The 25,300-nt window shown below is 41.1% G+C and overlaps 1 protein-coding gene and 1 pseudogene across 10 annotated transcripts in view; one reads left to right on the forward strand and one right to left on the reverse strand.

The window, feature by feature from the left end:
• RGS6 (regulator of G protein signaling 6) overlaps positions 1-25,300 on the forward strand; it is a 622,010-nt gene that overhangs the window by 157,722 nt on the left and 438,988 nt on the right. The gene's annotated exons all lie outside the window — the stretch shown is intronic.
• Positions 24,810-25,259, reverse strand: LOC127484606 (cytochrome c oxidase subunit 7A2, mitochondrial pseudogene; annotated as a pseudogene). Its single transcript, XR_016226568.1, has one exon. The product of XR_016226568.1 is annotated as a cytochrome c oxidase subunit 7A2, mitochondrial pseudogene (transcript).

The following is a 25,300-nucleotide window of genomic DNA, read 5'->3' on the forward strand; positions in this document are numbered from 1 at the left end:
GTGCCTCTTTATGGAAGCCATGCATGTGTGTATCTGCCTATGGCACTGAAAGTTCTCGGAATATGGCTTAGAATGGTTTCACCTGGAGGAGGGACGTTGTTTGGGGCAGAGTCTGATGATAACTTACCATGTGTTGATTCTCTTAAAAGCTGAAAGAGTTGACTTCCTTTTTCCTTATGTGGTACACTCTGATTTCACTGTGAAGTACTCTGGCACTTAGAACAACCCGTGTTTGGGATGTGTGCTTCAGAGAGGGGCTCTGTCCGGTCTTGTCTTGCGATACCTCTCATTTGGGACTGAATGCTCGTCTCTGTCTGCAGTTATAAATTGAAACCCTAGCAACCCCCAGTGCGATGGTACTTGTAGATGGGGCCATAGAGAAGTCATTAGGGTTAGGTTAGCTCACAGAGGTAGGACTCGAGTGGAAAAGGGATTTCTCTGTGTTCCTGTGCTTGGAAGAAAGGCCCTGGGAGGGCTCGGTCAGGAGGCCTTCATCTGAAGCCAGCAAGAGAGGCCTAGCTAGAAACCAAGCTCCGCTGGATCTGATCTTGACCTTTTCCACCTGCGGAACTCTGAGGAAATAGATGTCTGCTTTTGAAGCCACTCAGTCTGGGGTATTGCGTTACGGCAGCAAGAACAGAGCAAGATACCTGTGCTAGAATTGGTGTGACTGAGCCACTGTTCCTTGTTGGCCAAAGTCACACACTTTGAAAGCCTCTTCCTGAAAGGAGAGCTGGCCTGTTCAGATACACCCAGGCCTCCCTACCCACCAAGGTCCTATGCCATGGTGGGCTCTGGGCCAGGACTGAAGCAGGGGCAGTAATCAACCCCCGACCTTAGCTGATGTCACATCTCCTCCCAGGTGATCAACGGTCGGGGGAGTGCTGATATCCACAGGTGTGTGAAGAATATGATACATTTATAATAGTTATTTTGAATGCTGCATGAATAATTTCCCTGCAAATATTCATCCATATGCCCTTCATTTCTGTAATTGCTTACAGTCATTTTTCATATTTCTGACCCCAAACCTCTCTCTCCCATTCTTTTTACACCAGGGTGCATAGGATTTTATGTACCTGGCTTACAAAAAACTTGCACTCTGTAATGTTATCCATCTTTGTCCTACTTACCATGCCTGTCATTTTCTTAGAAACTTAGTCTATCATATACAAATCTTTGCATATATATCAACTTTTGTTCAACTGTTTAACTAATCTTACCTTGTTCCTTTGGTTTCTGGGTCATTTCCCTAAAGTTGAGATTATCTGAGGTCATAGCTTGTTTTTTTCACAAATAAATAGGAAACAGCTAAATCTGGATTAATGCCAAGAAAGAGCTTGTATCAAGTGTCTACAAAATGAGCAGCATTGCCTAGGAAGCACCAGCGGAGTATTTTGTTTACTGGAGTTTTATTTATTTTGTGCACTGGTGATGGAGGCTTTTGGATGCTATTGGTGGAACATGCAGGAAATACAGTAGTATTTAATTTTGCTATTTTTAAAAATGTTTTAAACCCATTTTTTCCCATTTTATTTGAAGGATAGGGAGAGACAGAGACAAAGACAGAGATTTTTCCATCTTATGTTTTATTTCCAAAGTACCTTCAGGGGCTAGGGATAGGCCAGGCCAAAGCTGGGAGCCAGGAAGTCAGTCCAGGTCTCCCACATGGGTGACAGGAACTCAAGTACTTGAGCCATCACCACTGGCTCCCAGGTGTGCCTTAGCAAGCAACTGGAGTGCGAGTGGAACCAGGACTTGAACTCAAGCATTTCAGTATAGAACATAACCACGATGCAAAACACTCACCCCAATTTTTGCCATCTTTAAACAAACATGTGCTTTCTGCCTTCCTTTCTTGTTTCCAGGGATATCGTGGCTCCGTTGATGGCCGTCTGGATCAAACCTGTGGCTGGGTGGAATGGATATAAATGGGAATGTCTGCCCTGAGATAAATTCCCCCACAATAATCTAAAAGTTATTACTCAAGCCTCTGTATAGGAATGAACATGGCAATCATAGGGGCCACACATATTCTAGCAGGGCATTGGAGTCTACTCCCCTGCCCCTTTGAAGATAGGTAGGAGCGACGTGCTTTGACCAATGACATGTGAGCAAGGTGTTGGAAACTTTATGACCTGGTGCCTGGTCCACCACCGTGCTCCTGTCCCATTGCCTAGTGGTTTGAAAGTGAGTATTGATATGGAGCCTCTATTGACAGAGTGTTTGACTGTAATAAACCAAATGGTAGCTAACTTATACTAAATATGAATTTTAGGCTACATTATGGATCTTGTTGGGATAAGGCACTATGATTTGGCACACTCCAGTGTATCTAAATTTAGTCTGTTACAAGGGTCAAAGTATTCTTAAATTCAAGGAGCTTGGACTTGCCCCAAGTGGTGGAGTTGGAAGCATACCAGGGGATTCCAATTCAATCCCATCGAGGTGGCATGTACCAATGCCATCTCACTGTTCCAGGTGATCAGTTTCAGTTCACAGTTGGTCATGGTGAAGGGACTGGGAGTCAAAGGGAACACATAGACAAGTCTAGTACCTGCTAACGCTAACCGATGGAGTAAATAAAGGGGAGAGTGATCCAACATGGGAAGTGAGATACTCAGCAGACTCATAGAATGGCAGATGTCCTAAATAGCACTCTGGCCTCAGAATCAGCCCTAAAGGCATTCGGAGCTGGCTGAAAAGCTCATGAGAGTATTTCAGGCATGGAAAGCCAAGACACTCTGGCAAAAGATCTCTGCGTGTGAGATCCCAGTGGAAAGAACAGGTCTTCAAAGAAGGAGGTACCTTTCTCTGAAGGGAGGAGAGAACCTCCACTTTGACTATGACCTTGTCTAAACAAGATAAGAGTCGGAGAACTCAGAGGGCTTCCATAGCCTTGGAAACTCATGACTGGAGCATAGGGAGATTACTGATGCCATAGACAGGAGTGTCAATTGGTAAAGTCAACAACAGGAGTCACTGTGCACTTACTCCTCATGTAGGATCTCTATCCTTAATGTGCTGTACATTGAGATTTAATGCTATAACGAGTACTCAAACAATATATTTCACTTTGTGTTTCTATGGGGGTGCAAACTGTTGAAATCCTTACTTAATGCATACTAAACTGATCCTCTGTAAAAAAAAAAAAAAAAAAAAAAATTATCAACTCCCAACTTGACTCTCACTGGGATTAAACATGACAATAGGTCTGCTCTGATTTCATCATCATTTAAAAAAATCATCTATTATTTTTCACTTTATGTTTCTGTGTGGGAGCAAACTGTTGAAATCCATACTTAATGTATACTAAGCTGATCTTCTGTATATTAAGATAATCGAAAATGAATCATGATGTGAATGGAAGGGGAGAGGGAGTGGGAAAGGGGAGGGTTGTGGGTGGGAGGGACGGTATGGGGGGGAAGCCATTGTAATCCATAAGTCGTACTTTGGAAAATTATATGCATTAAATAAAAGTTAAAAAAAAAATTCAAGGAGCTTGTGGTTTAACACAGAAGAGAAGATAAATTTGTATAATGAAGAAAGAACTAGCCACTTCACTGTATACTTTAGCTACACTTATTATTGAATAAAAGAAGCTGATTATAGCATAAGATTGAGCTTCTGAGTGTATTCACGAGACCCTGGATACAGCTGATAAAAATCTTTTTTTCCCTAAGACTTAGAGGTCATAATTAATCAAAACACCAATGCAAGAGATTGAAAATTGTTGTTGAGTAAGCCAGGAAATGTATGATACATTTAATCTAAAATTGCAGATAGACCAATTGTGAGTTATCCCTTTATTCTTTTTATTATAATCTACGTAGAAAATGGAATAAACATCTTTATAACAATACAGATATGTTTTGATGAAATCAATCAAAATTACACATTTTGGTTTGAGGACTGCCTGCCCGGCTGCACATACTTAAAGCATCTGTCGATTAAATGGGTAATTTATTCATTTCTAATTGATAATTAGCCAACAAACACTTACTGGGCATGTGGTACAAACAGAGCTCTGGATGCAGTAGAACTAAATAGTGTCTGACTTAATGAATCTTGAATTTCAGAGAGGGGTCTGGGTAATAGATAAGTAAATAAAGGTGTGGCATGACATCATTGATGCGTACTAGAAAGATAAAGCAGGAAAATGAGACAGAGTACATGATATTAGGGTGGCCAGGAAAGGCTTCTCTGAGAAAGTAAGACTTGAATTAGAAGGTAAAGGAAGCCAAGGAGAAAAGGCATGTGAGTATCCTGGGTGGAAATGCTTCAGATGTCCAAAAGGGCTATTGCAAAGGCTCTGAGGTTGTAGGGTGTTGGGGGGAAAAACAATGCCTCTGGGACAGGAGAGGTGGGAACCAGGGGGTCACAGGTGGGAGCCAGGTAACAGGACCTGGTGGGCCTATTCTACATTTGGGGGAAACCATCAGGGTTTTTTGTGTGTGAGAGCTGTGATCTGGTATATTCATTTATTTAACATCTAAAAATTATTTGAGAGGAAGAGAGCACGAGAGAATTTTGCCACTCATTTTCTCACTCCCCAAATGCACTAAACTGCAGGGGCTGGGCCAGGGCCAAGGCCAGGTCTCCCATATGGATACTAGGAACCCAGTTATATGAGGCATCACCGTTGCCTTCCAGGGTGTGCATTAGCAGGAAGCTGGAGTCAGGAGCTGGAGATGGGACTGAATCCATTTGCTCCAGGTTAAACACCTGCCCTCTGTTTTATGTGTTTAACGGTCACCCTGGCAGTCTGTCAAGGACAAGAACAAACAGGGAGTCCGGTTAGGAGAACTATATGAGAATCCAGGTAAGAGTTGATGGAATCTGGAAGCAGTTAGTAAGCACTAGTTGTGAGAAATGGCTGACTGAAGACAGATTTTAGAGTATTGCTGTTAAGATTTGCAATTTGCTGTGGCTTTTGGCTCATGCACCAAGTTAGTTGACCATGCGGTTTTCTTAAATAAGAAATTTTTTTTTTAGTTTTATTTATTGAGAGGCAGAGTTACAGAGACAGAGAGACAGGAAGGTCTTCATCTGCTGGTTGAAAGATTAACATGGGCCAGCGCCACGTCTCACTTGGCTAATCCTCCGCCTGTGGTGCCGGCACTCCAGGTTCTAGTCCCGGTTGGGGCACCGGATTCTGTCCTGGTTGCTCCTCTTCCAGTCCAGCTCTCTGCTGTGGCCCGGGAGTGCAGTGGAGGATGGCCCAGGTCCTTGGCATGGGAGACCAGGAGGAGCACCTGGCTTCTGGCTTCGGATTGGCACAGCGTGCTGGCCGTGGCGGCCATTTGGGGGTTGAACCAACGGAAAAGGAAGACCTTTCTCTCTGTCTAACTCTGCCTGTAAAAAAAAAAAAAAAATGATTAACATGCCGTAACAAGGGGTTGTTGCCATGGTGCAGTAGATAAGGGATTTAAGTCTGTGAGGTTCAGTGAAATCCTAAGGCAGTAAGTATAGTGGAAGAAAACAAAATGTCTGAGACTAAGTTCTGGGCTACTCCCAGTGTTCGGAGGTTGAGCGGCGGAAGGAAAAACCAGGAAGGGGACTGAAGAGGAACAGCTCTCTCCTGAGGATAGGAGGACAGTCGGACAGAACTACATGACAAGAGTGCCAAGGAAGAGGGCGGGAGAACAGGAGAATGCTATGGAGAGGTGGAGGACCTGAGTGAGGCCTGACCATGGCCAGTGACAGCATGGGCGTCACGGTGCCATTGGCTGTGACAGCATGGAGATTTTGGTGACATGGGCAACATTGGGATCCTTGGTTGGATGGTGAAAAAGCCTGATTAGAATTGGTTCAGGTGAAAATGAGAGATAAGGAAATGGAGACAGAATTTATAGTTCTTGAGAGATTTTTTGCTATTGGATGGGAAGTGGGGGAGAATAGGTAAATTGAGGTATAAAAAGGATGGCAATTAGTGTAGGATGCATCAAGATGGGAGTTTTTCCTTTTACTAGAGATAAAGGAGTTGGTTGACAGAATGTTCTCCTAAGTACACAGTACAGCCTGGGGTCAAGTGCATCCAGTAGTGGTTTGGCCACATTAGCTGGAGATAGGCATTGCTGCTCTAGATGTGAACAGATACATACAAAGGCACTTCACAATGCTTGTGGAAAAAATGGAGTTAAAAAATTATTTTGGTGCAAAATTTTATTTATGGAATTGATGAGTATGAGGGATCTCCAAATGGTTCCGGGAAGATGCACTTGATGTAAAAGCTATGCACAACCTCACATTGTTTTGTGCTAATACAAGCTTATTTTTTGATTCCATTCTTCCATGAGCTCTCAGAAGTATACATGGGTGAGTATATGTAGTTGTGAGAAGATGCTGTGGTTTTCCTTTATTTCTGTTTTCTAAGAAAGATAGTTAATGTCAGATGAGAATGAGGAAGAGGTAAAAGTACAAAATCATTTACCAACAGGAGGAGTTTAAATTGGTCAGGAAAGCACAGTAAGATTTCTGAGCAGAATGGAAAGCAATTTCAGATTAGTGTTATTCTTTATCAATCAGCCACAAGGGGCCGGTCTTTGTGACACAGCAGTTTAAATCACTGCCTGTAATGTTGGCAATGCCAGTTTAAGTGCTGCTTGTTCCACTTCTGATGCAGCTCCCTGCTGATGCACCTGGGAAAGCAGCAGAAGATGGCCCAAGCACTTGACCCCTGCCACGCAGGTAGGTGACCTGGATGGAGTTCCTGCTTCTTGGCTTCCGCAGAGGCTGTGGCCATGTAGGGAGTGAACCAATGGATGGAAGATAACTCACTCATATTCTCTTTCCCTCTCTCTGCCTGTCAAATAAATAAATCAATCTTAACAACAAAAACAGCTGGCATAGTTGTTTATTGGTCTCTAGCCTGGGTCAGTTGCTGTGGTGGAGGAAGAGAACCCAAGGAGAACTGTGTCCAGTTGCTGGAATGGTACCTTGGCCTGACTTGGTAACAAATGCAAGGCAGTGAATGGGGTCACCACAGACCAGGCTGGGAAGGGAGGAAGGTGAAGGTAGAGATGATCGGTCATCAAAAGTGGTCAAGGATGGCATTCAGTGGCCACTGATGGGAACTGCGGAGGCTGACATACTATAGAGGAAATGAGCTGGAGATATCTTTGAAATAAAAAGTTGGCAGCTTTCCTTAATCCCAAAAGACATTTAAAATTAGTTACTTTAGCTGTGTGACTGGGGAAAAATACATTTTTCAGGTGTGACTCTAACTCATTTTGTACCAGGCTATTCATACTGATATTCTTGGACGTCATTCAGAACTGGATGCACAATTAGTGACTGTTGAATTCCACTGGACTTCTACTGACCTGTTGCAGTTTGGAATTGTAGGGCAGGCCTATCAGGTGCCCAAACTCCTGAAAGGAGAAAAAACTGAAAGGTAAGATCTCGGGTGCTACAATAAAAGAAGCTTTGGCACAAGACAGATGAGAGATCATCGCATAGATGGCATCTATTTGCTTGTGAAGTAAAGACACAGAAAGAAATCTCCCAACTATAGATGTGTCACATGAGTTTATCTTGATGTATTGCTGAATAATAGTAATAATAATAATAAAGCTTGCTTGGGAAATAATAGAAGTATACTAACTGAAGACATGACAATGGTAAAATGTGTTTATATAAGTAAATATATTCGGTATCACAGATGAATCTTGTCATATTTTACAATACCTCAGGCATTATTGACCCAAACCATGACAATAGTTGGCTTCATTTCACATTTATTGAAAATCTACTCTAAGTATTTTCACATACATTGTGTTTCTACTGGAGATGGTGCTGATGATTAACATATGTTGTCTAGAAGCAGAGCCTTCTGAATTGACACCAAAATATGATAATTGCCATTTTTATTAAATATCCAGCTGGTGCACTTGGAAAATGTTGTCTCAGCATCTTGCATTGGTTTTATTTTGGATTCCAACTTCCCTATTGATTTCATTCTGTTTTCTAGGAGAGCGGTAGGGTGCAAATCAGGATTACAAATGTTTTTTTCTGCATTGCTGATTTTTTTTCCCAAATGATTGGCAGTTCAAGGTTTGTGAATCTGTCAGAGGCTTTATCCCAGAATTACTGGCAGCAATTATTTCTTGAAAGAGTTTTAAATCAATTCCTCTATGAGTACATGATATAGAACTTAGGGGCACAGTGTCTTCAGTCTTAATGTGACCATTGGTTTAATTTGGGAGAGTTAGGATGAGGCCCATCCCTAACTTTACAATGGAATTTCTCCCTATTGCTGTATTCTTGTCAAAACAAGAACAACAAAAAAGTCCCTAGGATCATCACAAGATTTCCTTACTTTTGGAGCTTTAACAATGCCTCTGCCAAATAGTTTCAAGACTGACCACTTTCAAACAAGTAGAGAGTAGAAGGCATTGGTGCATCAGTTACATTTTGAACATGGTTCTCATTAACCCATGTCTCTGCCTGTTGATGGCTATGTTTGCAGTCTGCTTATTTTGTGAACTGAGGTCAGAGTGTTTACTGCAAATGAATGGGAGTGTGTACTCTAGCTATGCCAGTGAGGATTAAAATTCCTCCATAAAATGCATTGGAATCACAGAGGGAATAAATGTGACAATGCCTGATGGGACCACTTTGTTGCTACCTTTGAAATACTTCTAATTGCCAAAGGTGTGTGGTCTGACAGTGGGAGAGAACGCCATTGCAGACTTGGCCTGTGTGGTCTCTCCAGGGTTCATGCTTTGTGGCTCAAAGACAGATAACAGATTGCACACATTCTGGATGGGGCCAAAGATTTTTCTAAAGGCTTCTGTATCTATAGATAGCTCTGTCTGTCGCTACTTCAGACCCAGCAACCAGCAATTTTAGTTTCACTGAAACTGTGTTTTCTTTAAATACACAAGATAATAGCACTTTAGCTGGAATTACATTTTATATAGTTTTGTTTTATTTAATCTTGGAAAAAGAGTTTTCGGTTCTCTAAAGGTGTTTTGGCACCTTTGTCTTTTCAAAGAGTAGCAGCTCCAAGGAACAGACCTGCCTGGAAGATGCGTAGTAGTTGTCCACCTGACAATTGAAATTAGGTCAGTGTTATTTTGTCTTGAGGTAACAAAATGAAAACCCCAAGTGAGTAACCATTTGGGATGTTGCTTAAATACTTAACTTCCTGAAAATAGCTTTTGAGACCAAATAATTACTGTACTACTGAATAATTGTAGGTTTTTCTCTACTCCTATGTCCTACTTCAGAGACTTTTTTTAAATAAAAATTCTGACTAATCAAAGAATAGAATGGACATACTATACAGTTCCTTATCCAAAACCTCTGCCTCAGATGTGTTGTAGAATTTAAGATTCTTTGGAGTTTAAGATAATGAGACATTTGGATTTTAACAGGGTCTGGTACAGTTCTTTTCAGCCAAGCACTAACATTTTTGCAGTGAAACATGAATCTTCACAGTAGGGTTCTATCAAGACCAGGAAACCGCCTATCATTGTTGGTCAAAGTTGTCTTACTTACCCTGTGCTCTGATACTTTGCTACTGAGAGTGTGGTCCAGAGCCCAGAGGTGCCAGCATCACCCAGGAACTCGCTGCCTGGCAGAACCACGGGTTCCCCCCAGACCTACTAAGCGTATGCATTATAGTGAAATTGCCTGCTCCAGGATCAGGTTGACTTTGCTTTAGATTCCCAGGCTTGGAGGGCAGAGGCTGCAGTGGGCATGCTCCAGCTGTGCCCACCCTTGGAGAGAGAAGATGTCTGGGTTCTCCCAGGTGCTGTGCCTCCTCTCTGCAGCCTACCCCTGGTGCCCCTAATGTCCCCACGCACCCTTGGTGTCCCCCCATTCCCTTTCTTTACTTTTTCTTTCATTTTAAAAAATGATTTTTAGTGGATTACCTGGACCATTTATTGTAATTCTTGATACACTTTGGACTTATTTGGTAATTTCTATTTATACTACCTGTGTTTCCTTTCTCTTTGTTGTGTTCTTTTGGATCAATAATTTTTTCCCTCATCCTATCCTTTCCTATACTAATTGGTTGTGTATTCTATTTCTGTGTTTAAGCAATAATCCTATAAAATTTAGCACGTATATTTTAATTACAAAAGCCTAAGTTTAGTCACTTTTCCTCCTACCTAGAAATCAAAACATTCTACTTCCATGACCCTGTTTTGTGCCATCTGCTGTTACTGGTTATTCATTTATTTTTTAAATTAGTAATCATAGGATTTTGTTACAGTTTTATTGTGTATCTTTAAATCTGTTCAGACATTGGCCACATTATTTGATTACTACTTTTCAATATGAATTCTTTAGACTTCCCTTAAGTGAGTGTCTTTCTTACAAACTATCTGTTTTTGTCTAAAAATGTTTATTTTTCCCTTATTCTAATCTGTGGTTTACTTAATAGAATAGTGTGTCCTCATGGGCTAGATTCTTCAGGTTCTTCTATTAATTCATTATCACCAATTTCTGTCTTTCAGAGTATGCAGGCATGATTTTGAACTCTATGTGCTATAGTTTGATGGTGCAAGTTGTTATTTGTAAATCAGTGATCCTGTGTTAGCCACAAAATCAAGTATCCTTGTAGCCATGTTTCAGAGGGGGAAACGTAGTAGGTACTACCCAGTAACCAGCTCTTGGGTATTTGGGAGTTGTTGGTACTTGTTGGGCCCATACTTGGCTGCTTAGTTCACAGTGTGTACTTCGGCCTGGTTCTACCATTCATTGTGATTTGAGGGCTGTGTGTCGTTTGAGTTTTTCCAACAGGCTCGGTGTAGCCATAAGGATCTCAAGTTCTCTCTTATGTGCCCTCTTGGCTTGTATATGCAAAACATCAAGTCCTATGGGAACAAACAGGATACAAAGTACAACCTTGAGAGGAGGGGATTGCAATGTGTTGGGCTCATTAGGCTTAAATTATGTGGAACAATCAATTTGGAAATTACGCTTTCAGCTCTTCAGCTGCATACATTAGTGCAATTTTTTTGAGTTTTTTTTTTTTCATTTGTACTTTCATTATTTTGAAAGAGAGGTGAAGGCAATGGAGAGGAATAGAGAGACAGAAAGATCTTCACTGGTTCACTTCTGAAGTGCCTGCACAACAGCCAGGACTGGGCCAGGTCTAAGCCAGGAGTCAAGAACTCCTTCCTGGTCTCCCACATGGGTGGCATGAACCTAAGTACTTAAGCTCCCATCTACTCCCTCCCTGATACATGATTAGGAAGCCAGATGGAGATCGTGAAGTAGCTAGGACTTGCACCAGGCACTCCAAGATGGGACACAGGTGTCTCGAGCAGTGACTCAACCCTGGACATAGAATGCTTGCCCCAGCACATTTTTTACATCGTGCTGAACCTGTAGTTAAAGTGGAAGGATAGGAAATGCTGGTGTACTGTCCGTATCAGTGTACTTGCTTGGTGACCTTTGGCTTAACAGTGTAAAGGATGTTGTTTACCAACAAAGGATGTTGTTTACCGGCAAAGCAAGGTCATCTTTTCTCACAGGAGGTTGCTTTTGTTCTCAACCTTCTGCCCGCCCCCGCCCACCATACCACCTCAACTGTTTTGCAGGGTGCACACCCAACTGATAACGTGTCTTCACTTTTGGTTTCACTGTGTTGTATAATTATCTAGAGAAAGTTCTTCAGTTGGATACATCTGAGAGTATTCAGTTGATCCTTGTTACTGAATATATCCATTTTATTTTTTGGCTCAGTTTCCATATTTCTTATTGACAGTATCTGAAGCAATTCCAGTCTCTGAGGTCTTTCTGTGTCTGAGTGTGCTGGCTGTCATCCATTGTGCTTTGTTTCCTTGTTGGTGTACTTGTGTGAACCAACTAATGCCATGATTAATTTTAACTATGAGCTGTTCATTTTTTCTGATAGCTTTGTGAAGATTCCTTTGGGTCTGAGTTATAGAACAATGGCCTTGCAATTAAGATGACTATCCACAGTTGGGTTTGATTCCCAGCTGGAGCTGTAGACTCCAGCTCTCTGCTAATGTGGACTCTAGGAGGCTGGAGTGATGGCTCCTGTGGCTTCCTGCCACTCACCTGAGATCCAGATTGCGTTCCCAGCTCCCTGCTTTGGCCCCAGCCCAGCATCTCAAATAGAAGTTTGATAGAAAGTGCACATTGTTTTTTAATTCCATTTCCCATGAACTTTTTGAAGGCTTGTGTATGTTTTATATTTGAGTATTAATAATTCTCTTCTTGGTACCTCTCTGACGCTTTGACATAGACATTCAAATCAGTCTTCATGACATTTTATGGTTTTCAGCAGAAATGTAAGTCAATACAGGTGACCAGATCCACTTGAACTGTTGGGTGCTGGTCTCCTTAGCTTTCATTTGTTTTACCATCTGTGTGTGTCTCTAAAGAATACATTGTTACTTTTTGCCTAGTTGTAAAAATGTGAATTGAATAACTTTATGCAATCTTCGACTTGGTTCTTCTGGACATTACTGAATATAACCCTACCATTCAACCCAGCCATCCCACTCCTTGGAATTTACCCAAAGGAAATTAAATTGGCAAACAAAAAAGCAGTCTGCACATTAATGTTTATTGCAGCTCAATTCACAATAGCTAAGACCTGGAACCAACCCAAATGCCCATCAACAGTAGACTGGATAAAGAAATTATGGGACATGTACTCTATCGAATACTATACAGCAGTCAAAAACAACGAAACCCAGTCATTTGCAACAAGATGGAGGAATCTGGAAAACATCATGCTGAGTGAATTAAGCCAGTCCCAAAGGGACAAATATCATATGTTCTCCCTGATTGGCGACAACTAACTGAGCACCAAAGGGGAAACTTGTTGAAGTGAAATGGACACTATGAGAAACAGTGACTTGATCAGCTCTTGTCCTGACGGTTGATGTACAATGTAATACTTTATCCATTTTAGTATTTTTTTTTTGTTCTAGTACCATTGGTTGAACTCTGTAATTAACACACAATTATCCTTAGGTGTTTAAATTTTAACTGAAAAGTGATCCCTGTTAGGAATTTGGAAAACATTATGTTGAGTGAAATAAGCCAATCCCAAAGGGACAAATACCACTTGTTCTCCTTGATAGGTGACAACTAACTGAGCACCAAAAAGGAAACCTGTTAAAGTGAAATGAACACTATGAGAAATGGTGACTTGATCAGCCCTCACCCTGACTGTTGATGAGCAGCTTAATATGTTATCCCTCTTAGTATTTTTGTTTGTTTTTTCTACTTAATACTTTTGGTTGAATACTGTAATCAATACACAATTCTTCTTAAGTGCTGAAACTTAACTGAAAAGTGATCACTGTTAAATATAAAAGTGGGAATAAGAGAGGGAAGAGATGTGCAATTCGGGACATGCTCAAGCTGACTTACCTCAAACAGTAGAGTTAGAAACATACCAGGGGATTCGAATTCAATCCCATCGAGGTGGCATGTACCAATGCCATCTCACTAGTCCCAGTGATCAATTTCTGTTCACAATTGATCGTAATGATAGGACTAAGAACCAAAGGGATCACATAAACAAGAATAGTGTCTGCAAATACTAGCTGATAGAATCAAAAAGGGAGAGAATGATCCAGCATGGGAAGTGAGATACACAGCAGACCCATAGAATGGCAAATGTCCTAACAGCACTCTGGCCTCATATTCAGCCCTTAAGGCATGCGGATCTGGCTGAAATGCCCATGAGAGTATTTCAGGCATGGAAAGCCAAGACACTCTGGGGGAAAAAAAAAAAAACCTAAATGAAAGATCTCCACGAGTGAGATCCCAGTGGAAAGAATGGGTCATCAAAGAAGGAGGTACCTTTCTCTGAAGGGAGGAGAGAACTTCCACTTTGACCATGGCCTTGTCTAAATATGATCAGAGTCAGTGAACTCAGGGGGCTTCCATAGCCTTGGCAGCTCATGACAAGAGCCTAGGGTGATTACTGATGCCATAAACAAGAGTGTCAATTTGTTAAGTCAACAACAGGAGTCACTGTGCACTTACTCCTCATGTAGGATCTTTGTCCTTAGTGTGCTGTCCATTGAGATTTAATGCTATAACTAGTACTCAAACAGTATTTTTCACTTTATGTTTCTGTGTGGGAGCAAACTGTTGAAATCTTTACTTAATGTGTGCTAAACTGATCTTCTGTATATAAAGAAAATCGAAAATGAATCTTGATGTGAATGGAAGGGGAGAGGGAGTGGATAAGGGGAGGGTTGCGGGTTGGGGGGAAGCCATTGTAATCCATATTCTGTACTTTGGAAATTTATATTCATTAAATAAAAGTTAAAAAAAGAATAATACTTTTAGTAAATTCTTATTATATTAATAATGCAAATAGGGGCCAGCACTGTGGCACAGCAGGTTAACGCCTTGGCCTGAAGCGCCAGCATCACATATGGGCACCTGTTCAAGACCCAGCTGCTCCACTTCCAATCCAGCTCTTTGCTGTGGCCTGGGAAAGCAGTAGAAGATGGTCCAAGTTCTTGGGCTCCTGCACCTGCGTGGGAGACCGGGAAGAAGCTCCTGTCTTCAGATCGGCACAGCTCCGGCCATTGCAGTCAATTGGGGAGTGAACCATTGGATGGAAGGCCTCCCCCCGCCTTCCCCCTCTCCCCTTCTCTCCCCCTCTCTCCCCCTCTCTCCCCCTCACTGCCTCTCCTCTCTCTGTGTAACTCTGTAAATAAATCTTCAAAAACAAAATAATGCAAATAAAAAGAGCAGATTTTGTTCCGCACTGTTCCGCAGGCCAGGTGCCATGCTAGATCGGTGGTACACATTGCTCCTTTAATCTTCTCTATATCCTGGGGGACAGGTCCCGTGATTAATCCTACTGCCCAGGGAGAGAGAAGTTCAGTGTCATGATTGAGGTCTCACATTTCTTATTCTCACTGGATCTTCCCTCACTCAACCTAAACCCCCCTTTTTATTTGGGGAATTGGACATAGGTTCAGGAAGCTTGTATGTGTTTTAAATTAGGGAGATAGTGTGTAGGGGGCGTGGAGGCTCTGATCTGAGGAGACAGCGGTTTACAAATTAGTCCACCATCCTTTTAGGTAATCACCAGTCCTCCACTCAATTAACGATTTAATAGATGTTTTACAGATTAAGTTAGTTTCCAATCAACGTTAATTTTCATGTCAAAATATATTAAGCGGCGTTGCTTTGGAGTCAGAGTTAGCCTTGTATTCATTAGAGTAACCCAGCCCAGTGCTATAGTTCTCACGTCTGGCTACACCTTGGACTGCGGAGGAAACACGGCTGCCGGGCTGTCACCTCTCATTGACCTGGTTTGTGTGCGGTCTCAGGCACCGGCAGCTTTTGAAGCTCCCAAGTGAGGCTAATGTGCAGCCGAGGTGCAGATCACTTGGTGGTAGTTAATTCTGTGAATACCAAGTTCAGATTAACAGGGTTCAAATTCTGTCTGTAAAATTCAGTACATGTACGACCTGAGGCGGATTTCTTAATATCAGTATGGCTCACTTCTTCATCTTTAAAATGAAGATTCATGATTAAAATGGTATTTACATCTCAAAGCATTTATATATGATTATATATAATACTTAGAATACTGACTACAAAACTATTAATTTTTTACCTATTTTAAATGCCCAACTGAAATGTTAGCATGTTTGAATGTTCAGTCTCAAAAGCATGTTGGGAGTAAGGAATCTTAAGTTAAACCAGATTTTGCATAGTCCTAACCCAGCTATAATATTTAATTGGTTTTGATTCACTTTTTGCCCCTTAATCTGCTTTAAAAGTTGTTACCAATCATGCTCTGAATTCAGGAGGTGTCTGTGGGAATCATTTAAGATGTTTATTTGCAAAAGACTGTGGAAATGAAATCTAGGTATTTGCATAGGCATGTTTAACAGTTTGTAGGTAGATGAAAAAGTGCGTCCCACCACGAACAGTGAACATTGCTTTAAACTGGAATTGAGCACCTTTAGAATAATTTAGTACATACCATTATGATGAAAATATTGAAGTATTGAGGAATTAACACTAACTTAGATTACATCTGGCTGTGCCACAGCAGAGGCTGCTTTCCCACGGGCCAGCATTTCCTCACTGGCTTCCATCCTACTGCTCAGACAAAAGGATTTCACTGTCTTTGTGTCTTGCTTTTTTCATGTTCTTTAGTCCTCCATGTGGACAGCAAGATGATTATCAGACATGGCATGTGTCAATCCTTCTGTGTTTTCTCATAAAATGATTTGATAATTTCTGAGAAATTTATTTCCATTGCTGATTTGTCTTCAGCTAGCAAAACCTCTGATTTTGGGTCTTTCGTTTAGCTTCTGTTCTTACTGCTATTGAAGCATACTTTTAAATGGACATCCATTTTAAGGAAACATTTCAGTAAAACGAGGGAGTGCTTTGTAGTGCAAATAATCCTCAGTTTAGGATTTTCATGAGAAATATCCCTTGTTCTGAAGCCTTGATCTCTGTGCTAGATGTACCCTCGTTTACTATTTATGCTGGGTCAAAGGCAGGTACACTTGCAGTTTCTGAAGATTGTTCTCACTCCAATCTCTCCAATTAGATGTCGTTACCATTAAGAAAATTAGCTATTACTCCTGCAACGTTAAATGTAAACCGGGATTTGTGATGCCACACTCATCATGGCACTGATAAAGTAGAACTTTCCTACTTTGTTCCCATTGCAAAGCATCTGTTTCATTAACTCTAAAATCCATCTATCCATGCATGATAAACTCAACAAGAAAAACAGATATACCCATGACTGTGTATATGTGTGTCTGAGATATGGACCAGCATACAATGAAGATGAGACCTAAATCAAACTCTTCAACATTTTGTCTTTCCCATAATCTAGCCTGTTTGTCCTTTTCCATAAAATAGTTTACTTATCATAAGCATAATACAGGTTCATTCAAAGAGAAAAACAAGATAAAGTCACCTGTAGTTCTACCACCTAGATCTAATAACTATTGTTAACATTTTATTTTTAAATTTTTAACATTTATATAAAGCAAACAAATTTCATGTATTTCATATATATATATATATAGGTTTTTTAAAAAGATTTATTTATTCATTTGAAAGGCAGAGTTACAGAGAGGCAGAGGCAGAGAGAGATTTCCTATCCACTGGTTCACTCCCCAAATGGCCGCAATGGCCTGAGCTGCCAGAGCTGGGCCAATCTGAAGCCAGGAGCTTCTTCCAGGTCTCGCATATATGTGCAGGGGCTCAAGGACTTGGGCCATCTTCTGCTTTCCCAGGCCATAGCAGAGAGCTGGAACAGAAGTAGAACAGCCAGGACTTGAACTGGTGCCCATATGGGATGCTGGTGCTGCAGGTGGCCACTTTACCCGCTACACTGCCACAGCATCAGCCTCAATATGTACAGTTTTAAGAGCATAATGATACTTTCCACCCTTTCCTGTGTCCCTCTCACTCTCACCCCCCTCTTCCTTCCTTTCCTATTTTTCTTTTAAATTTTTTTTTCTTTTAATTTTTACAATGACATACTTTAAATTTATTTTATAATCACAAGCTTACCCCTCCACCAAAAAGAGTTCAACAAGTAATAAATGGAAAAACCACTGTTCAAGTGTATAGACAAGAGCTATGAACAAAATCAAATCTCAAAATGTCAATTTTTCTCATATATATTACATTTTTTGTACTCTGTATATTAGTTACCACAAATCAGTAAAAACATGACATTTGTCTTTTTGGGACTGGCTTATGTTACTAAGCATAATGGTTTCCAGTTGCATTTATTTTGTTGTGAAAGACAGGATTTCAATTTTTTTTTAACTCTGAGTAGTATTCCATCATGTTTATATGTGCTACAATTTCTTTATCCAATAATCAGTTTATTATATTTTACATTTATTATGTTGATTATTACATTATTATATTTCATTTGGGTAAATTCCCAGGAGTGGGATGGCTGGATCATAAGGTAGATCTATTTTCAGATTTCTGAGAAATTGCAATGTAGTCTTACATAATGGTTGTACTAGTTTACAACCCCACCAACAGTGTATTAGGATACCATTTTACCCACATCCTTATCAGCATTTATTATTTCTTTATTTTTGGATAATAGGCATTCTAACGGGGTGAGGTGAAACCTCATTGTGGGTTTTTTAAGATTTATTTATTTATTTGAAAGAGTTACATAGAGAGAAGGAGAGGCAGAGAAGAGAAAGAGAGAAAGGTCTTCCATCTGCTGGTTGACTCTCCAGGTGGCTGCGACAGCCAGAGCTATGCCGATATGAAGCCAGGAGCTTCTTCTGGGTCTCCCATGTGAGTGCAGGGCCCAAGGACTTGGGCCATCTTCCACTGCTTTCCCAGGCCACAGCAGAGAGCTGGATCAGAAGTGGAGCAGCTGGGACTCGAACCGGTGCCCATATGGGATGCCGGCACTGCAGGTGGCGGCTTTACCCGCTATGCCACAGTGCTGGCTCCCTCACTGTGGTGTTTATTTGCATTTCCCTGACAGCTAGTGATCCTAAGCTTCTTTTCATGTGTCTGTTGGTCATTTATTGCATCCTTTGAAAAATACCTGTTCATATCCTTAGCCCATTTCTTAACTGGATTGCTTGCTTTGTTGTTGTTGACTTTGTTGAGCTCTTTATATATTCTGGATATTAATTCATTATCAGTTGCATAGTTTGCAAATACTATCTCCCATTCTCTCAGTTGTTTCTTCACTTTATTGTTTCTTTTGCTGTGAGGAGCTTCTTAGCTCGATGTAACCCCATTTGTCTGTTTTTACCATTGTTACCTAGGTTTCTGGGGTCTATCCAAGAAGTCTTTGCCTATGCCAATGTCTTGCAGAGTTTCTCCTATGTTTTCCTCTAGTAATTTGATGGCTTCAGGTCTTAGATTCCTGATCCATCTTGAGTTGATTTTTTTAAGAGTATAAGGCAGGGGTTTTGTTTCATACTTCTATATGCAGAAATCTTCCTTACACCATTTGAAGACACTGTCCTGTCTCCAGGGAATGATTAGTTTATTTGTCAATGGGTTGTAGATGTGTGGATTAATTTCTGGGGTCTCTAATCTGTTGCATTGGTCCACATGTCTATTCTTGTGCCAGTACCAGACTGTTTTAATTGCCCTGTAATTTGTCTTGAAATGTGGTTTTGTTATGTATCCAGCTTTATTTTTATTGTTTAGAATTACTTTAGCTGTTTGGGGTCTCTTCTGATTCCATATGAATTTTAGGGTCATTTTCTTCCAAATCTGAGAAGAATGTCTTTGGTATTTTGACTGGGATCACATTGAATTTGTAAATTGCTTTGGGCAGTATGGAGATTTTTGAGGATAATAAATCTTCCAATCTGAATATCGATTATTTTTCCATTTTTTATATCTTCTATATATTTCCTTAATGTTCTATAATTTTCATTGTAGAGGTCTTTCACATTATTTATTCCAAGGTACTTAAATTCTTTTGTAGCCCTCATGAATGGGACTGATCTTTAGGTTCTTTCTCAACTGTGGCATTGTTTAAGAATACAAATGCTAATGATTTTTGTGTTTATTTTATATCCTGCAACATAGCTTTTGGCCTTCTAATCCATTCTGTCTTTCCATACCTTCAGGAATTCCTAAGACAGGTATGTTTGGTCATTTGATGGTATCCCATAAATCTCAAATACTATTTTCGATTTTTGCTTTTTTCCAAAGATGTCTTCTAGCTCAGATAATCTTTATTCTGCCTCACCAAGTCTGTTGTTAATGTTTTCTACTATATTTTTATTTCACATACAGATTTATTCTAATACTTCAGTTTGATTTTTCTTTAATACCTGTATTTCCTGGAAGACTTTCTCATTCATGTCATGTTTGGGTTTATTTAACTTACATATTTGCTCCTTTGTGTTTTTGAGAAATCTTATGATCATTCTTTTGAATTCTGTTTCAGGTATCTCATCAATCTCTTCAACTTCACATTCTGATAGTGAGACGCTGCTGTGGTGGGAGTCACTGCCTCCTTCATGCATGCTTCTTGTATTTCTACTTTTAATTTTTGGCACCTGTGGAAATACTTGTTCATTTTCTCTGTTGAGGGCTTGTGTCTTTGAGATATGCCTCCGTGTCTCAGATGTTTCGTTTTAAAAATCCAGGTGCATGCTGGATGGGACCAGGGAGCTCTGGCCCACTGCTCAAGGGTGGGGCCGAGTCCTGAGTGACATCCAAGGTAGGGGTGGCAGATCTGTTGTCCAGAGCGGCAGGGTATGATCCCATCAGATGGCGTGTTCACAGCCTCAGCTGCTTTGGGTCCAGGTTAACCTACTGACCAGGCTGAGTCCACAGACCTACGCGTCAAACTGCACCATCTGTCCACTCCTCAGTGGGAGCCTGGAGCTCTCTGGAATGACCCACCCCAGCACTCGGAACTCCGAGTCCCTGGAGCCAGATGCAGTGATTGCCCAAAGAACAACACGCCCTCTCGCACAGTCACAGGGAGCAGGCATCCACTCTCAGCCTCACGAGCCAGCTGCCTTTCTGGCAGGGGCTCCACCTTGCAAGTTGAGCCTGGGTATCTTGATGGAGTGAGGGGAGGGAAGCACTTCAGTGGCCTAAGTGGGCACCCTGCCCTTCCGCTGCCTCCAGGCCAGACTCAGTGAGGACTACAGATTTATCCCTCCAATGAAATCCCCAGTTGCACGCAGACTGTGGCAGCCTCTCCTAACCTTCCTGTAGTGGTGTTTCCTGGCTGCTGGTCGCTGGGCGCCTTGGTGGAGAAGGGGAGGAGAGCAGTGCAGTCTGCCTTCATGGACGTGGGTGGGCACCCAGCCCCCTGCTAGCACTCCAGGCCAGACTTAGTGGGAGCTGCGAGGTTCTGCTTCAGGCAGGATCGCCAGCGGCCAGGGATGCTGCAAGTTCCTTTCGCCTGACTCTCCGAAGATGCCGTCCTCTCCAGCCACTGGCTGCGGGAAGTGTTGGAGATGTCCCACTCGGTGCAGTGTGGTTGCATCATCTCTGCCGCTCAGTGGCATCTCTCTTCTTCCTGTAGGTTTTCCACTGTAACTTATCTCCAGCTGTCCCCTGGGAATGTTACCTTCCCATGGTCAACGCGTCAGTGTCTTTTTCCCTGTTCAGCCATCCTGGATCCCTTCACATCTTGTTATTTACTTAGAATCTTTTGTTGTTCTCAAAGGCTGAAAATTTTTCTTCCAGGTACTTTGTCTTCATGAGGGGGTTTACAAAGTTTCATGGAAACATGCATTATGAAAAAGTTGCATGGATGTCACAGCTTTTGTACCAAAATAAAATTTAGTTCTATTTTTCCATAAACTTTTTACATTGAATTTTTTTTTAGTATTTAACAGGTTCAATATTGTTCATAGATAAAACTCTAAGAATATGTTAATCCCTTTTTCCCTCTCTCCCCTTCCCTCCTTCCCTCCCTCCCTCTCCTCTCCTCTCCTCTCCTTCTCTCCTTCACATTTGAGATAAGGTATCTTTAATTTACATTGCAATCAAGGGCTTAATGCTCCCATGAGTGGAGTTCATCAAGGAAAAAGGAGAAAAACTCTAGTTTGGAGGAAATATAGGCTAGGGCTATAAACAAAAATCAAATGGAAAAATGACTTTCACCCATATACAGTAAATTTCGAAGTAATCACAGATCATTAAAACTATGGGAGTATTACATTCTTCAATACTCTTTTTGTTGTCCCCTCATTTAGTCATAGCCTGCTACAACTGTAGTCCCATGCCAGCCTCTTTCTTTTTCTTTCCACTGTTGATAGCTGTAGTCATTATATACTGTGTATATCTTGAACTCATCATCATTCCTATCTGAGATTTCCTGTCCTTTGGCCAACACCTCCCCAGTTCCTCCATCTCTCAGCCTTTGGAAATCACCATTTCACTCTGTCTCTGTGAGGTTGATTGTTTGAGTTTGCACATAGAAGTGGCATCATGCAATATTTGTTAGATGCCTGGCTTATTTCTCTTAATGTTCTCCAGGTTTACCCATGTTGTTACAAATGACAAGATTTCCTTGCTTTTAAAATTGAATAGTGAGTGTTCCATTGTACAAATGCACTGCTTTTTCTTGATTTGTTGTCTGTTGATGGACAGAGAGGTTGATTCTGTATCTTAACTATTGGGAAGGCTGTGGTAATGAACATGTGAATGCACATCTCTCTCCACATACTCAGTCCAGTCCCTTTAGCTGTGTCCCCAGTCATCTGCTGGCTGGCTGTTACTGTTTTCCATGATGGCTGTACTGATTTACATTTGCACAGTGTCAAGGGCTCTTTTTCCCTCCCATATCCTTGCTAATGCTTCTTATCTTCTATGTTTATGTTTTTGATAGTAACCTTTCTAACAGGTGTTAGATACTATCTCATTATGGTTCTAATTAGCACTTCCCTGATGATTAGTGATAGTGAGCATTTTTTATATTACCTGTTGGTCATTTGTGTATCTTCTTTTGAGAAATGTCTCTTCAGATTCCTTGTCTATTTTTTAATTGGATTGTTTTCTTAATACTGAGTTTTTGAGTTCCTGGTATGTTTGTGATAATAACCCCTTACCAGTTATGTACTGTGCAAATAAATTCTCTTATTCATAGGTTGTCTTTTCACTCTATTGACTGTTTCCTTTGATGTGCAATAGCTGTTTAGGTTGATGCAATCCCATTAGTCTGTTTTTGCTTTTCGGGGGGAGATCTAAAAATTCATGGCCTATACCAGTGTCATGGTGTTTTCCCCCATGTTTACTTGTAGAAGTTTTATAATTTCAGGTTTATGTTATTTCATTATATGTTGATTTTGTATATAGTGTGAGATGAGGGTCATTTCCATTCTTCAGTATATCCAAGTTTCCCAGCACCCCTTATTGAAGAAATTCTCTGCTCAGCAGTGTGTGTTATTGGCACCTTTGTCAATAATTAATTGGCCATCAGTGCGTGGACTGACTTCTGATCTTTGTTAAGGTCCATTGGTCTGTGTGTCTGCTTTATGCCAGTGTGTTGCTATTTTGATCACTGTAGCTTTCAGTAGATTTTTGAAATCAAATAGTGGGATCCTTCTAGGTTGGTTCTTTATGCTTTGGATCTTTGGGTCTGTTGTAGTTCCCTACAAGTTTTAGGATTTTTTTTCTATTTCTGTGAAAAATGACATTGGAATTTTGATAGGGATTGCATTGGGTCTGTAGTTTGCTTTAGGTGGTGTGGACATTTCAATATCATTCTTCAGATCTCTAACTGCAGGCTGTCTTTCCATATATTTGTGCTTTCTTCACTTTGTCACCTTGGTGTTTCATACCTCTCTGTGCACAAATCTTCCACCTCCTTGGATGACTTTATTCCTAAGTCTTAATTTTTTACCTAGCATGAATGGGTTTGTTGCTCTCCTTTCCAGATGGTTTGGGAGTATATAAAAATGCTACTTCAACATTAGTTCTTTTTTTGACAGGCAGAGTGGACAGTGAGAGAGACAGACAGAGAGAAAGGTCTTCCTTTACTGTTGGTTCACCCTCCAATGGCCACTGCGGACGGCACACCGCGCTGATCTGAAGCCAGGAGCCAGGTGCTTCTCCTGGTCTCCCATGTGGGTGCAGGGCCCAAGCACTTGGGCCATCCTCCACTGCACTCCCGGGCCACAGCAGAGAGCTGGACTAGAAGAGGGGCAACCAGGACAGAATCCAATGCTCCGACCGGGACTAGAACCCAGTGTGCCGGCGCCACAGGTGGAGGATTAGCCTATTGAGCCACGGTGCTGGCATCAACATTAGTTCTTAAACTCTTTATCTTCCCCTTGAAATGTTTCCTTTTGTTTCATTTTTATTTGATTAGGATTTTGGGATACCTTCTTCAGTTTGTTTCTAAGTTGTCATTTTTTTCCTTCAAATAGGTGTTGCAGCATGGATTAACATTTTTTAGATGTTCTAAGTCTTGTTCTGCTGTGGTCTCTTGTCAAGTGTTGGAGACGAGTTCAGTGTAGACTGGTTTTCCTTTGAAGTTATTTAACCTGTCTATATGGAAGATGGTAGAAATTTCTGTTTTTTCCTTGACGCTGCTTCTCCAGAATAAGTCCAGATACCATTTCTTTTTTTTTTTTTTCTTTTTAAAGCCTGCTCATGATTTCTGAGACTTTTCATTGTGAAAATGCAAGTCCACAGCTCAGCAAGGTTCGGCAATCTGGAAACTATGATTTCTTCTTTTAAGAATGATTTTCCTTTTCATAGTTTTAAAATTTTCCCAAAAAAATTTAACATATAAAAAATTATGTGGGACATTCTCATTTAGCTCAAGCAAGGGTTAACTGCTAATCTTTTGGTATGCTTGTTGCCAGTATGTTTTAAACACGTGATTGTATTTTAAAATATTATCTACCGACTGGAGTTATGGACGTTGAACCTTTTATTAATGGAGCTTAGGAAGTTGTTTGTGAGTTATATGGTAATGAAATTCAAGAAATGCCAGCAGCAGCAGAAAGACGTTGGAAGAAATAAGGCTATTTCACAGCATCATGAACTTGAATCCTTGATGTCAATTGTGTTTCGTAAATATTTGTGATGCCTAATTTCATTGTATTGTATTAGGAGGGTTGTGGCTGTGATTTACAAACTCCAGCTCAGATCGGCTTAAAGAATGAGGAAACGTGTTCTTCGCACATAAAGAGGACTGTTCAGCTTTGTCTTGGCCTAGACCTCTGGCAGTCACATGGTGGGTGCAGAGATTCTAGATGTAATTAGACCTGGCTGCACACCTGTGAATGTTACAGTGCACCCAAGAGTGAGAGATGACCTTTTCCTCTTCAGTTTGTCGTTTGTGAGTGGGGAAGCCTTTCCCAGAACCCCCTATAAAACATGTCTATTGGTGGCAGTTAGTACAAGTCAATAAATATTGATCCCCAGAGAAGAGCTCAGCTATTTATCAAGCTACTGGTTCATATAGAGCTGAATGGAACTGAACCAAGTAATTACTGGGATGACTCAGGTCAATCCTGCTTCTTGGGAAGTGAAGCCATGGCCAGCTGATATATGGCATATGCTGTTCCACCAACTGTAAGAATCATGGTGGCTCTATACAGGAGAGCATCAGCTACCCCACCTTTTAGATGCACTGGAATTCCATTATCCTCCTGAAATAGCTTTTGTTTCTCTGAAACTTTATTTTCAAAATGCCTGCGTGAAGCAGTGCTTATGGTTCTCTGGGCAATCTGACGAAGAGCGAGCAGATTTTGCAGCATCTTGGCTCCGTTACTGTCCACCAACCGCGACAACTGAAAGCCAGGAACGGAAAAAAAAAAAATCAGCCCTTAAGACATGCGGATCTGGCTGAAATGCCCATGAGAGTATTTCA

The sequence above is a fragment of the Oryctolagus cuniculus genome, chromosome 20, assembly GCF_051225735.1.
Source record: "Oryctolagus cuniculus isolate XC-2025 breed Fujian yellow rabbit chromosome 20, ASM5122573v1, whole genome shotgun sequence".
NCBI lineage: Eukaryota > Metazoa > Chordata > Mammalia > Lagomorpha > Leporidae > Oryctolagus > Oryctolagus cuniculus.